Source organism: Lycorma delicatula, chromosome 11, assembly GCF_047948215.1.
Source record: "Lycorma delicatula isolate Av1 chromosome 11, ASM4794821v1, whole genome shotgun sequence".
Classification (NCBI taxonomy): Eukaryota; Metazoa; Arthropoda; class Insecta; order Hemiptera; family Fulgoridae; genus Lycorma; species Lycorma delicatula.
This window is the reverse complement of record NC_134465.1, coordinates 54176737-54190058: the sequence shown is the minus strand read 5'-3', so window position 1 is coordinate 54190058 and position 13322 is coordinate 54176737. Positions and strand designations below refer to the sequence as shown.

The window sequence follows — 13322 nt, the reverse complement described above, 5'->3', positions numbered from 1 at the left end:
TAATAATATAATTTTAAATGTATTTTTTTTAGAAGTACTGATTTAAAGTTAAATAATATATTATGTGATTTTGATAAGTCAAATTGTACATAGGACAGTTTAGAGTTATTTTTTAACATAGATTGAAAAGTAAAATACATTAGAAAAAAAGGGTTTACCGTGTACAGTAAAACTAATTTTCTTTTGTTCAACTTACTTGTTTCTTTGTTTAATAAAGTATTCTATTGCAATATAGATTTTTTAACAATTCTTTTTATTGCCTTACCAATTACCTTTTTATTGCCTTACCAATTAGCTGATCAACGATAAAGTGGTAATCTATCTATCTCTTTCTTTGCATTATGACAAGATTTATCAATTAATTTGGTATTTCAGAAGTTTACAGATATTTTAATCAGCCCCATCCTTATTTATGTACCTTTTTCTACATCCCTCGATTATCAGGCCAGGTCAAGTTGTTAATTAAAACCCTGTAAGGGTATTAAGGAGTTCTTAATGATAAAATGTAACTAGTATGATGCAGATTAAAAATTAAAACATTTTATTGATTTTTTAATAGTTTTGAAAGTCTAAAAAAAGTTACTAGGCTTTATTGATACGCACTAGTAGTAGTGTTAGTGACGTCACCATTGACACATCGACGTATTCTCTGAATCGTTGGTGCGCTTCCAGCTGTGTCGTGTGAGCATCCCAACCTGGAAGGGGAAGACACCCGCCTTGTGACGCTTCCAGTTGCCAACCCCCCCCCCCCCCCTCCTGTTACTAGCCCTGATGAAGAAGGTATTTATAAATTAGTGAAACACTAGACAAGTGCTTGAATGTAAATGACGACTATGTTGAAAAGTAGTTAAAAGCTGTAGTTTTAAGTTGTATATAATAAAATAGCCATACATAAAAAATCTTAACTAGAATTCTCTACAGAAGAATTAAGAGGAGACTAGAAGAAGTGTTAGGAGAAGACCAATTTGGTTTCAAAAAAAGTATAGGAACAAGGGAAGCAATTTTAGGCCTTAGATTAATAGTAGAAGGAAGATTAAAGAAAAACAAACCAACATACTTGATATTTATAGACCTAGAAAAGGCATTTGATAACATAGATTGGAATAAAATGTTCAGCATTTTAAAAAAATTAGGGTTCAGATACAGAGATAGAAGAACGATTGCTAGCATTTACAGGAACCAAACAGCAACAGTAATAATTGAAGAACATAAGAAAGAAGCCGTAATAAGAAACGGAGTCCGACAAGGTAGTTCCCTATCCGTGTTACTTTTTAATCTTTACATAGAACTAGCAGTTAATGATGTTAATGAACAATTTAGATTCAGAGTATCGGTACAAGGTGAAAACATAAAGATACTACAATTTGCTGATGATATAGTAATTCTAGCTGAAGAAGGATTTAGAAGAAACAATGAACGGCATGGATGAAGTCCTATGCAAGAACTTCTGTATGAAAACATACACAACAAGAACAAAATGAAAGTAATGAAATGTAGTAGAAATAATGAAGATGGACCACTGAAAGTGAAAATAGGAAGAGAAAAGATTAAGCAGGTAGAAGAATTTTGTTATTTAGGAAGTAGAATTACTAAAGATGGACGAAACAGGAGCGATATAAAATACCGAATAGAAGAGGCGAAACGAGCTTTGAGTCAGAAATATAATTTGTTTACATCAAAAATTAATTTAAAAGTCAGGAAACTATTTTTGAAAGTATATGTTTGGAACGTCGCTTTATATGGAAGTGAAACTTGGACGATCGGAGTACCTGAGAAGAAAAGATTAGAAGCTTTTGAAATGTGGTGCTATAGGAGAATGTTAAAAATCAGATGGGTGGATAAAGTGACAAATGAAGAGGTATTGCGGCAAATAGATGAAGAAAGATGCATTTGGAAAAATATAGTTAAAAGAAGAGACAGACTTATAGGCCACATACTAAGGCATCCTGGGTAGTCCTGGAATGTAAAACAAATTGTTAGGGATGTAGGATGTAGAGGGTATACTGAAATGAAACGACTAGCACTAGATGGGGAATCTTGGAGAGCTGCATCAAACCAGTCAAATGACTGAAGACAAAAAAGAAAGGCCAAATGTAAATGTCTTGGTTTAATTAATTATGAAGCTTTTACAATATTTTGCGGCGCTCCTGGGAACGGGCCGCGGCTGCCCGGGGCGTCGCGGCGCACAGTTTGGGAATCACTGAGTTAGCAGCCTACTATCTTATGCCTACCATTTTAGTACTAATCTTATAAAATAAATAACTATGTATTTTATATTGAGTGAATAAGAAAAATAAAAATAACACATCACTGTGGAAACCAATTCTGGAAATTAAAACATTTACATAAATAAATCATTTATAATTTAAAATTTCTATAAGAAAGATCAAATGATGTAAGTAACTAATCAGTTTAAATGTATGTTGTAAACTAATAATTTCATATAATTTAATTTGAAAAATTTTTAATTTTGCTTACATCAGTAATATTGAACAACTTCAAAAACCTAGGGGGTTCCTAATTCCTCTGATATGTGTATACGCGCGTGCCCACACACACAGCTTCCCTTTTTACCAAATATATTGATTTTGATGGTTCTTTGTTAGTTATTTTTAGAGGTAGTTTTTCCCATGATCCAGTTATAAGTTTCTTCCAAAATGTAATCTGGAAGATAAGTTATTTAATTTTACAATGATCATGTGTTGTGTTAATATGTTACCTCAGTGTAGTAGTAATTGTGACAACACGTGCTGTGAAACATGTCACAAAACTAAAATGTTTCAACCAAATATTTGTGTAATGTTGCAAGTTTTTCATTTCCTAATATGATTTTTATATAAAGTAAACCAGAATTGTTTATTCAAATTTTCGAAGTTGTTATCATTGGGGAAAACTGCATCAACAAATATTTTTGAGCTGTAGAAATATTCTAAACTGGTAATTTTTTCAACAACTTTTCTCTCTTTTTTCTATAATTATTTTTTGATATACCCTTCCACTGGATATTTTTAGCAAGTTTAATAAACTATTAAGCCCTTTAAACAAGTTTCCTAGCAATTTATTTAAAATATAATTAAAATATGTTCTTTCACAGAAAAAATATTAATTTGATGATGAATTTTTTATAATATTAATTAAAGAATCCTGAATTTTCTACTCCTGTTTAACTTAAATATAAATACTACTTGAATAATTTTCATTAATGCTTTCTTAGTTTGGAATTATTTTGTAATTATTTTTAATATCTAGTATCTTCATGTATTTATTTACCTTAAAATTATTTATGCGTGTTTATATTTTAAATAATTAATATAGATTTTAATTACATCTATTTTTTTTTATTTTATAATTCATTGTGTATTTTGTGATGGTCTGGTCCAAAGTTTTATCATAGTTTCCATTGATCCATCCAGGCAAATGTTGGGAGTTCCTTTTTTTATCTACCTATTCTTAATATTACATCTTTTATTTTTATTATAAACCTATCAGAATAAAAGTTTCATATTAGTAATTCTTTTAATATATCAACACAAATATCAATATACTCTATGAAATATTATTTCAGTGTCTCAAATACTAATTCCATTATTGCTGCAGTTGCAGAGCGGAAAAATCTGAAGTTTGCACTCCTGTGAAAATTACTACAGCAAGTTGGCAGATAAATTTACAACTGTGTACATCTAGGTCTGCTCTTCTGATTCTTAAAACCCTTCGTTTTTTTCTTTATTTAAATTAGTAGATTATAAAATTTAGTTGAAAGTATATAAATAAATATATATATATATATATATATATATATATATATATACCATATAATATATTTACTAAAATCTCAATTATACCATTTAAGGAGAAAAAACAAAGAAAGTTCAAAATTCTATTTGTTTGATGAACTTGCATAGAGAAACAGACTTGAAAGCTACGACTTTTCACCACCCGCATTTGAACTTTAATGCCATTAAAATTCTATATCTTTATATTGGCAGCCGCAATGTCACTTTTGACATTAACTAAGTAACACAGAAAGATTTATCTGCCAAGAAAAACCTGTTTGTTAGTGTTCTAACTGCGTAAATGAGCGATAAGTCATTGAAAAGAAATATTGGTACATGGATACATGTAAAAATTTATTGAACAATCTAAATGATTTATCTACTACAGTTAAAGAAATCTATTGGTTAGTGTTGTCAAGTGAAAAAGATGATCAATTTTTTGTTGAGAGATTAATGTTTAAGTTTCACACATATACAGACAAATCCTTAAAAGTACTCACATCAGTTACATACAGCTGTTGCCAGGTGTTAGTGAAGTGGCATCAAAAGAATTTGTAAGCGGTTTTATAGAAATATTCCAGAACTTCCATGCCTTTGAAGAATAGAAGTCCAGGTGATACAAATAAGAATCTCAAAATTAACTTACAAAAAAATTAACTGATTATAGTAAGTGTTACTGATAAAGTCTGTACAGCAAAAAAAAAACAGAATCTGCATTTAACCTTTCACAAAGAACAAAAAAAATTCTTGTACAGTTCTGCACAAGAACGTTTCTAACTTGCGCCCCCAAATTGTTATTATTGCTGTCAAGTTTTATTCGTATATATTTATTTTTGTATTTATTAACTTTTTAAAGGGAAAGAATTCTTCGTCCTCCATCCCACAATTCAAGATTGTCTGGATTAAAAGCAAAAATTGGTGAAGATAATTATAACAAACAACTAGAAAGACATCTGCATTCAATGATGTATGGTGACAGAAAGAAGAAACGTAAGTATTTCCTAAATTTGTTACTGTTATTATTTTTGTTGTTGAAACATACTTCAAGCAGTTATGTTTAAATACATTAAAGATGATGTTACTGAATTCTAAATTGTAATTTTATTTGGTTTTCATCTCTCTTAGCATTGTAATACAATATCCAATTAAATTTACCTATACAAAATTACTTTTTTATTTTTATTTTTTAAATTCGTAATAAAACAGAATATGTGAATATTATTAAAAAAAAAAATAAATAAATACTTTTATTATCTGATTCAAAAGGACCATAAAAAAGGAGATATATTTCACACGGTCTTTGTTGTCGGGTTTTTTGATGATCTTAGACCAGAAGTGATGAAATCAGTGTTACCAAATTTACACACAAACTTATCTATTTCTGGAAAATTTAAGTTTTGGTGACATTGTTCTAATGTTTTCCATTTTACCAGAAATGGATAGGATGGCTTGATTCTTTTGTTTTTTAATTAAGACGTTTGATAGTTAAAAGCATAATTCAATCAATTGACATCAGACTTAAAGGAAATTTGTGTTTTTTTTTTTTTAATATATTAAGGTGGGGATCTCCAGGGTTGTACAATCTCAGAAAATTGGATAAGTTGGTTCTTTGATATTTCAGAAACTTTAAATTTATTTTTTATTATCCCTCCTGTGCCCAGCATGGAACACATTGCTCTTTATCATGCCTAGGCTATTTGCAGAAGCAATCTGTTTTGTCAGATTGCCTATGATAAGTACTGTTATGATACTCAACAGATAGATCTCAGGTTCTAGAAAAGGATCATCTAGTTTTTGGAAAATAATTTACATTTGGAAACTTATACTGGAACACCAACCATATTTACTTATTCCCATTTATCTGATCCCTTTCATTTTTATAAATGGTAGTTTTGATTTCAATATATATGTTTAATTTGACTTTGCATCATGATTTTGTATTTCTAAGCATTTTTCATGAACAATGAGGTTTCTGCCAAGGTAGATCATATATCGATCATGTAGTAGCTCTTGAATCTGTCATTTAAGATGCCTTCCTACTTCGCCAACGCATCGTTGCTGTATTTTTCGATATGCAAAAGGCGTATGTCACAGCTTGGAGGAGAGGAATTCTAAATAAACTGCATGAATGGGGTATACAAGGGAATCCCCTTTTGAGTTCGAATTGGAAAGACAGTATCTGAAAATTTTACACTAGAAAGTGGAATAATACACAGAAGTGTCCTAAGTGTTGCCTTGTTTTGCAGTAGCCATAAATACTATAACAAAGTTTGTGCAAAAATCTCTTATGTATTCTTTATTTGTAGATGATTTTTTAATTTACGTTGCGTCAAGAACTTTAACTATTGGCGAGAGGCTGCTCCAAAACACAATAACCCATTTAGAATCGTGCTGTAAAATGACTGGATTCACATTTACTCCAGAAAAAATGAAATGCATTTGCTTTTCACACTTGAGGGAACATGTTGACCATTAACTGTTTTTACATGGTGAACTAGTAGGACCATGCACGTGGGTTACATTTTTGGGATTTTGGTTTGACCAATGAATAACTTGAGTAACACTTTTAAAGGAGCTGGAGGTAAAATCTCTAAAAATACTAAACATGCTGAGAGTTTTATCTAATAATTGGTGCTTCTACCGAGCTTTGGTCCGTTCCTGCTTAGATTATGGCTGCATGGCTTATTCATCCACACGGGCTACCACTCTAAAGATACTTGATGCAGTCCATCATTCATTTATCTATCTACTCCAAGTCCCCATGGTAAGTCTAATAGTGGACAGTGGTTAGCCATTTCTTTGGAACGGATGAAACCAAATGATCTGCTCCTATGTAGCTTGCATTGAAAGTGCAACCAAATCATGCTATCTTTGATGTGTCCTTCAAGCAACATGTTAATTGATATGAGGAATCCCGATGCTATAGTTTATACAGATGGCGCTAGATACCATAATTCTATTGGTTGTGTTATTGTGGTTGGCAATAGAACATATATGTTTGGCCTTCCCAGCATGGCCAGTGTTTTCAACGAGGAGATGTACGCTATTAACAAGGCCTTAATATACTTAACCCAACATTCCAACATGTACTTGTCTGTTCAGATCTCATGAGTGTCTTGCACACTATTACTGACATTTACTCCAGTTACTCGCAAAAGACGCCTGTTTGCAGCCTCCTTCCACTAATGATGTCATTTCAAACAATGTTGTCTGATTTCTGAAGAGGGTGGTTCGTGATGAGTCAAAAATGAATGGAATGCTACTGTCAACAATAAACTTCATTTATTTAAGAACACTGTGTCACCATGGAGCTCCTCATGCAGGAATAATGTTGAGAGAAAATTATTATTTGCAGTTTTCGAATAGGGCACATTAAACTTACTCATGGAAACCTCTTGAATCAGACCGGTGCACCTGTCTATGCTCACTGGAACTGCCAGCTAACAGTATAAGCCCAACTTATGGTACACCACATCCTTGTGGACTGTGTGTTTGTTATGCAGCATTGAGTCAGAAGTTTAAATAAGGTGCTAACATTCGAAATATCTTAGGTAACAATGTATCAATATTAGCAAATATTTTGTTTCTTAAGACTGTGCGCTTGGATTCAAGAATTTCATTATTATTCATATTTTTTGTCTATTTATGCCATTTGGTGTGCGTCAGATGACAGAATGATCATTAATTGTACACCCAGGAAAAACCCATTCCTACAGAGCCAAAACTGGAGATTTAAGGAGGATTAAGGATAAGAAAGAAGGGTGGGTAGTATGAAATTTTCATATATCCTTGAAACAATTACTGATAAGTAAAATAAATTCACTCACAGGAAAGCTAGATTCTCTCAGGCGGCACATATCTATCCAGCATACAATCTCTCAGCAGATCAGGAATTTTCAATAAGTTGTAGCAAAACATTACTGATTCATAAAATTGCATTGATTATCATGAACATTTTTTCCCCCAAAAATTTATTTACTACAGAAATTCAGAAATATTTTTAGAAATTGCAAACATTTGAGATGGTTATTTCTTTAAAAACTTGAACCTACAAGATATGATTCCTAAAGGAATAACTTTGCTTATCCTCAGATGTGGAAAGATGCAATTGAGTCATAAAGCATTTTGCCATACCATCACTGGAAACCAACTCATCATAAATGAGCTGATTTTGGAGTTGAGAGTTCTTAGGTTCAAGTCATATTAAAGGCAGTAACTTTTATACGGATTTGAATACTAGATTATGGATACCAGTGTTCTTTGATAGTTGGGTTTCAATTAACCACATATCTCAGGAATAGTCGACCTGAGACTGTACAGGACTACTACACCTCATTCATACATATCATCCTCTGAAGTAATACCTTACGGTGGTTCTGGAGGTTAAACAGAAAAAGAGACACCATCACTAGAAGCGTGTGTGCATTTTAAGTGAATTTAGTAGAATGATACATAATTTAATGATACATAGTATACTTGATGTTTAGATTTTAAATCATGTAATTCTCACATAAAAAATTGTTATAGGCAACACATCATTTCCATCAAATCCCAGATTAAACAAAAAAAGGAAGAAATTTATTAATTTTTCTGCTAAACGTGGTCCAAATCGAGAAACAATCATTAAAGACTATTTTAAAGAATTAAAGGAAACTAAACGACCTACAACAGAGTCTGTCCAGGTGAAAATATCACACTCATTTATTATGTTGATTTCTTGTTTTATTCTGAAAATGTACGTATAATATTTAATGTTAATAATCTGCATATGATATATTATGTGAAGGTGAATCAGTGAATGTTTAAAGAGCTGCCATTTTGGTTAGAATTATCAGAGTTATGATTTTTATTGTCTCGATTACAAATACTCACTTTTAAACATCTTGTCTCATCAAGATGTTTAAAAGTGACTAGTAACTTGTGAGAATATTTTACATATGAGATATGAGGTATCCCCTGTTTTTTGCCTTGTTAAGGGAAGCCAATGATCTCCATTTTTAATAGTACAAATATAAAATTTTTTTACTTATTGTCTCAATTAGCAATATTTTTGTTTCAAGATTAAACTGACATTTAATTTGTGGTTTACACATGATTTTCGAGCCGCGAAACATAGACACTATTTTACTTGGTTAGATTACGTACTCTAATCACAATTCTTTCATTACTATATATTATTTAATCTATATTTCACATTAAAAATATAGTTACTCCCTATTCCTCCTAAGGGAAGGCTTAATGACCTCCATTTTTAACAGTGCAAATATATCTGCCTTAAAAAGGGAGATATATTTGAAATTTGTAAACTCCATATATAATAAAATTTTATCATGCAGCATATACATAATCGGTATTCAAGCAGTAAAGGTGTGGTCTGAAGTTTGTACAGAAGATGCCATTCCATATACACAGTTTTGATTTTTGACCAGAAGGCTTCAATAAAAAAAAATATATTAGTAAAATCATTTTGTGGTTTATAAATCAAATCACATCTGATAAATGTGTAACTACTGTAATTAGAAATATTTTTTAATCATTACTAGAAAATGTGGACCTATGGCCTGCTGAAAAACTTAACATGGTTCATGTTTCATTACACATGATGTTGTTAAATGTTTTAGCCAACTGTAACAAAATAAAGTTTATGAATTTTTAGCATGCTTACCACAACAAAAGCTTTTACAACGAAAAGTTTCAAAATCCTCAACACTTTTAGATGTTTCTTGAGTTGTGTTTTTTTAACACAGCTCTAACCCCATTGTTTTTCATTTTTATTCCCAAAACACAAATATAATTTTGGATAAATCGTTCTTGTGTAATTCATTCGAACAAATGATCATTTGTGAAGTATAAATTGTTCAAACCAATGAATCGTCCATGCGCTGTGTGCAGCCACCCAGCGCAACCGTGGTCCACTCTGCGCCAACAGCAGCTAAAATAAAAATCTGATTTGGTTACCCACTGATCTCTATATCACTGTAAAATCCTTATGGTGTAAAATACAATTAAGTATTCAATAATGAAGCATACTCTAGTGCTGCAGAATGAGCGGCTGGGAACTAACTAAAATTATTGTACATTGCGTGACTATAATCGTGATGGTAGGGACATTTATTTTATTCAAGTCAGATAACCAAGACCCATCGGGTTGGTCTAGTGGTGAACACCTCTTTGCAAATTAACTGATTTCAAAGTCGAGAGTTCCAACATTAAGTAAAGACAATTACTTTTACACAGAATTGATTACTAGAATGTGGATTCCATTGTTCTTTGGAAGTTGGGTTTCAATTAATCACATATCTCAGATGGATGACCTGAAACTGTACAAGACTAAACTTCACTTACACTCACACATGTCATCCTCATTCATCCTCTGAAGTAATACCTGACGGTGATTAGCAAAAGAACAGTCATTTTCGCAACCCAGGCAGAAACTTATAAATTGCTGTGTATATTTAATCAATATATTTTATTATTTACGAAAAACAACTTATTATGAATTCACAATAATAATTACGCAAGTTTTGCAATTCTTACATTGTTATAATCTCAAATCTTACATTGTACTTACTTAAAGAAAGATACAGTGTCCAATTTCATATCTTTTATTTTACAAAACACACACTTCCGCATGAATTTTACAATCGCAATCAATTGTTTTTAAATGCAATAAAAATAGGTTACTTTATTCAAAACACAAAATCAGAACACTTCTACTGCATTGGTTTAAAACATGGTTTTATTCCTACTCCGACACATATCTCTGCGCATGCGCCATTTCATTTTATTTAGTTTTACCACTCATTTAGTGGTGCTTGTTTATGCTTCAAATTTTACCAATTCCAATACATCCCATTTATTGGATAGGAGATCCCCTCCTATCCAGTTTTATAGAGATCAGTGTGGACACCACATGACTTCCTTGTAAACCCATTAAATTACATATACACTTTTTTTTTTAAATAAAAAGTACATAACCTTTTTATTTCATTAACAACTTCTGATATTTTTTCATATTTTTTTTATTGAATTATTATTTATAGTAAATTTTATTTTACAATCAGAGGTTAATAATTATTAATAACTTAATATACTTAAATTAAAAAAAGTTAAAATGAACCGATGTGCCTTCCCCTTGCAAGATCCAATTATTTCATTAATTAAAATTTTATTTTGCTATAGTTCTGAAACCAGTGAAAATAAGTACGACTTATGATATATCATTGAAAGCTCTCAATCAGGCTTATTATTGCAGTTAAGTAAAAGTCCAAAATCCAAAAAAAATTGAATTTTGGGCATTTTTAGTTCAGACGATTGCAATCAAAAGAGATCAGCATCTTACAGCTAATCGTTTTTGAGTAAGCTAACTAAATTTTCAATCGACAACTTGAGTTGGTTGTCATTTGGATTTGAATAAAATTCCATATCTTTGACAATTCTCCAGAACAAAACATCACAAGATACCAAATATATCAGTATGAATGCTCAGTTGTTCCTTGGCATTCTATCTATTCAGGAAAAGTTTGATCAAAGTAACAAATCAGCTGCTGCATTTCTGTCAAAGAAATAAGGTTCCATTACTTTTTTGTGGTCCAACTTCAAACATTTAGTTTCTTCTGCATAATGCTTGAAATTTTTCATTATCATAAAACACTCTACTATATCATCTACTGTAGAATCTAAATTTGTTCAACTCATCCTCAACTGTGGCAGTTTGTTTACTATACCATTCAACTTGAAGCATCCTTCTTTAGAGCATATCACCAAACTAGTGAAATAGGGCACTATTTTCACAATCCTCCAAAAAGATTCCACTTTTCTGTCAAAACCATCATCATCATGAAGTACACAAAATAATCTTCCTCAATAACAAACTTCAATTCCTTTAGAATTTTTCATAAATTTGTTCCAGATATTTCCAGTATAACAAAAATCTGTCTGGTTGAAATTTGATGATTTTTTTTACTAATATCCCTGTAATGAGTTGTTTTCAAAAGTGCAAATATTTCTAGGCTTACCTGATTTGAAGCATTTGAAATAGCTCCAATAATTTCAAATTTTATACTCTGTTTAAGTGAATGTTGACAACTTGGTAGTGGAAAATTAGGAAATCTTACAGAAATTCTTTATTGACCAATAGTGTTATTATTTTTTTCACAACCACTGAAAAAATATTAATTTCAATTGACACAAAAATGAACTAAACAATATATATATAAAATCTATTGAATAGATTTTATCAAATAACTAAAATTTTCTACACAGTGTTATTTGAAATAGCACATAAATGACCTCCACAATTTGAAGTCTTTTACTATAATGATTATTCTTAAGAGAATAAGTTTATGCATCAGTACCCATTGCTGTGAAGCTATTTAACTTCTAAAAGTATTTATAGGAACAAAAATGTTTGAATTGAACTTGCAAAATTTGATCTAGAGAAACTTATAATGTGCATCGATAAATTTATGATAACTCTATCCTGATTTTAATGTAGTACATTGACGTCAATCCCATTAATTGTCCTAAATTCTAAAGGAAGATAAGTTGCATCAATATCAAGTTGCCTCCTGTCACCTGCTAACATTTTATGGGTTACATTTTTAACTTTTCAAGGGTTAACTTTTTATTTCATTACTTTGAGATCAAACAGTAATCATCCCAGTAGAAGTCTTTGAGGCTTAAGGAGGCTTAATAAGGAAAGGCACTTGTATACACTTGTATAGGCAAATTAAGCAAACAAGAGCTAATAACGTTTTTACATTAAGGGTACACTAACCTAGAAATTTGTTTCTCTTCATAATGCAATCAATTTTGTTATACTGACATTAATACGAGCTACTTAAGGAAATTTTTTGCCTAAGACATTAATTGTCGGGGAACAGTAACTGTAACACTAATGTGTTACAGTTATTAAAGTTACATTAATAAAGTTACTAATGTGTTACTTAAAAAAAAGGTACTTTAAAAAAATTTCTACAACCATAAACTCAAAACAGAAGGAAAGTGTTTTTAATAGCATCATAAAATATCTATCTTGCATATTAAATTATTTTTGTTAATTTTCTAATGTTTCTAAAGTTAAGAGGCAGGCTTTGGTAAAAAAGTTGATTCTGGCTGAATTTCAACAGATGAAACAACTGGATACTAATGTGTGAATTTGAGGTATGACACAAGTATGTAAATCATTAAATTGATGTTGGAAGGAACTGTTTCAAAGATAAGGGAGATCACATCTGAATTAGTTAACTGTTTATAATTTTATAAGCTAATACAATTATTAAAGATTGCACTTCACATTTATCTCATCAAACTAAGTTTGTTAGAAAACTGATTTCATTTATTTTTAAAAATTCATTACATAACTTACTCATTTACCAACCAAGTAATTCATTTTTTAAACCGTTTTTTTATTTACAGTTTGCACTTGCTTTGGCACAAAGTGCTGCAACCACAGGTAATCCAATATCAGATATGATTGTGGAAAATGATGTACAGCAAGTCAATTTAGGACATGAAATTAGAATGTCTGTTTCATCCAATACAAAT

The 13322-nt window shown here is 30.8% G+C and overlaps 1 protein-coding gene across 1 annotated transcript in view; it reads left to right on the top strand.

Annotated features, from left to right (window-relative positions):
• The window catches only part of Naa15-16 (N-alpha-acetyltransferase 15/16), a 375203-nt gene extending 370453 nt beyond the window's left edge, over positions 1-4750 (top strand). The window contains exon 17 of the mRNA XM_075378546.1: positions 4630-4750. The gene's annotated coding sequence lies outside the window, so the exon portion shown is untranslated. The remainder of the gene's footprint in view (positions 1-4629) is intronic.
• Positions 4751-13322: the final 8572 nt, after the last annotated feature.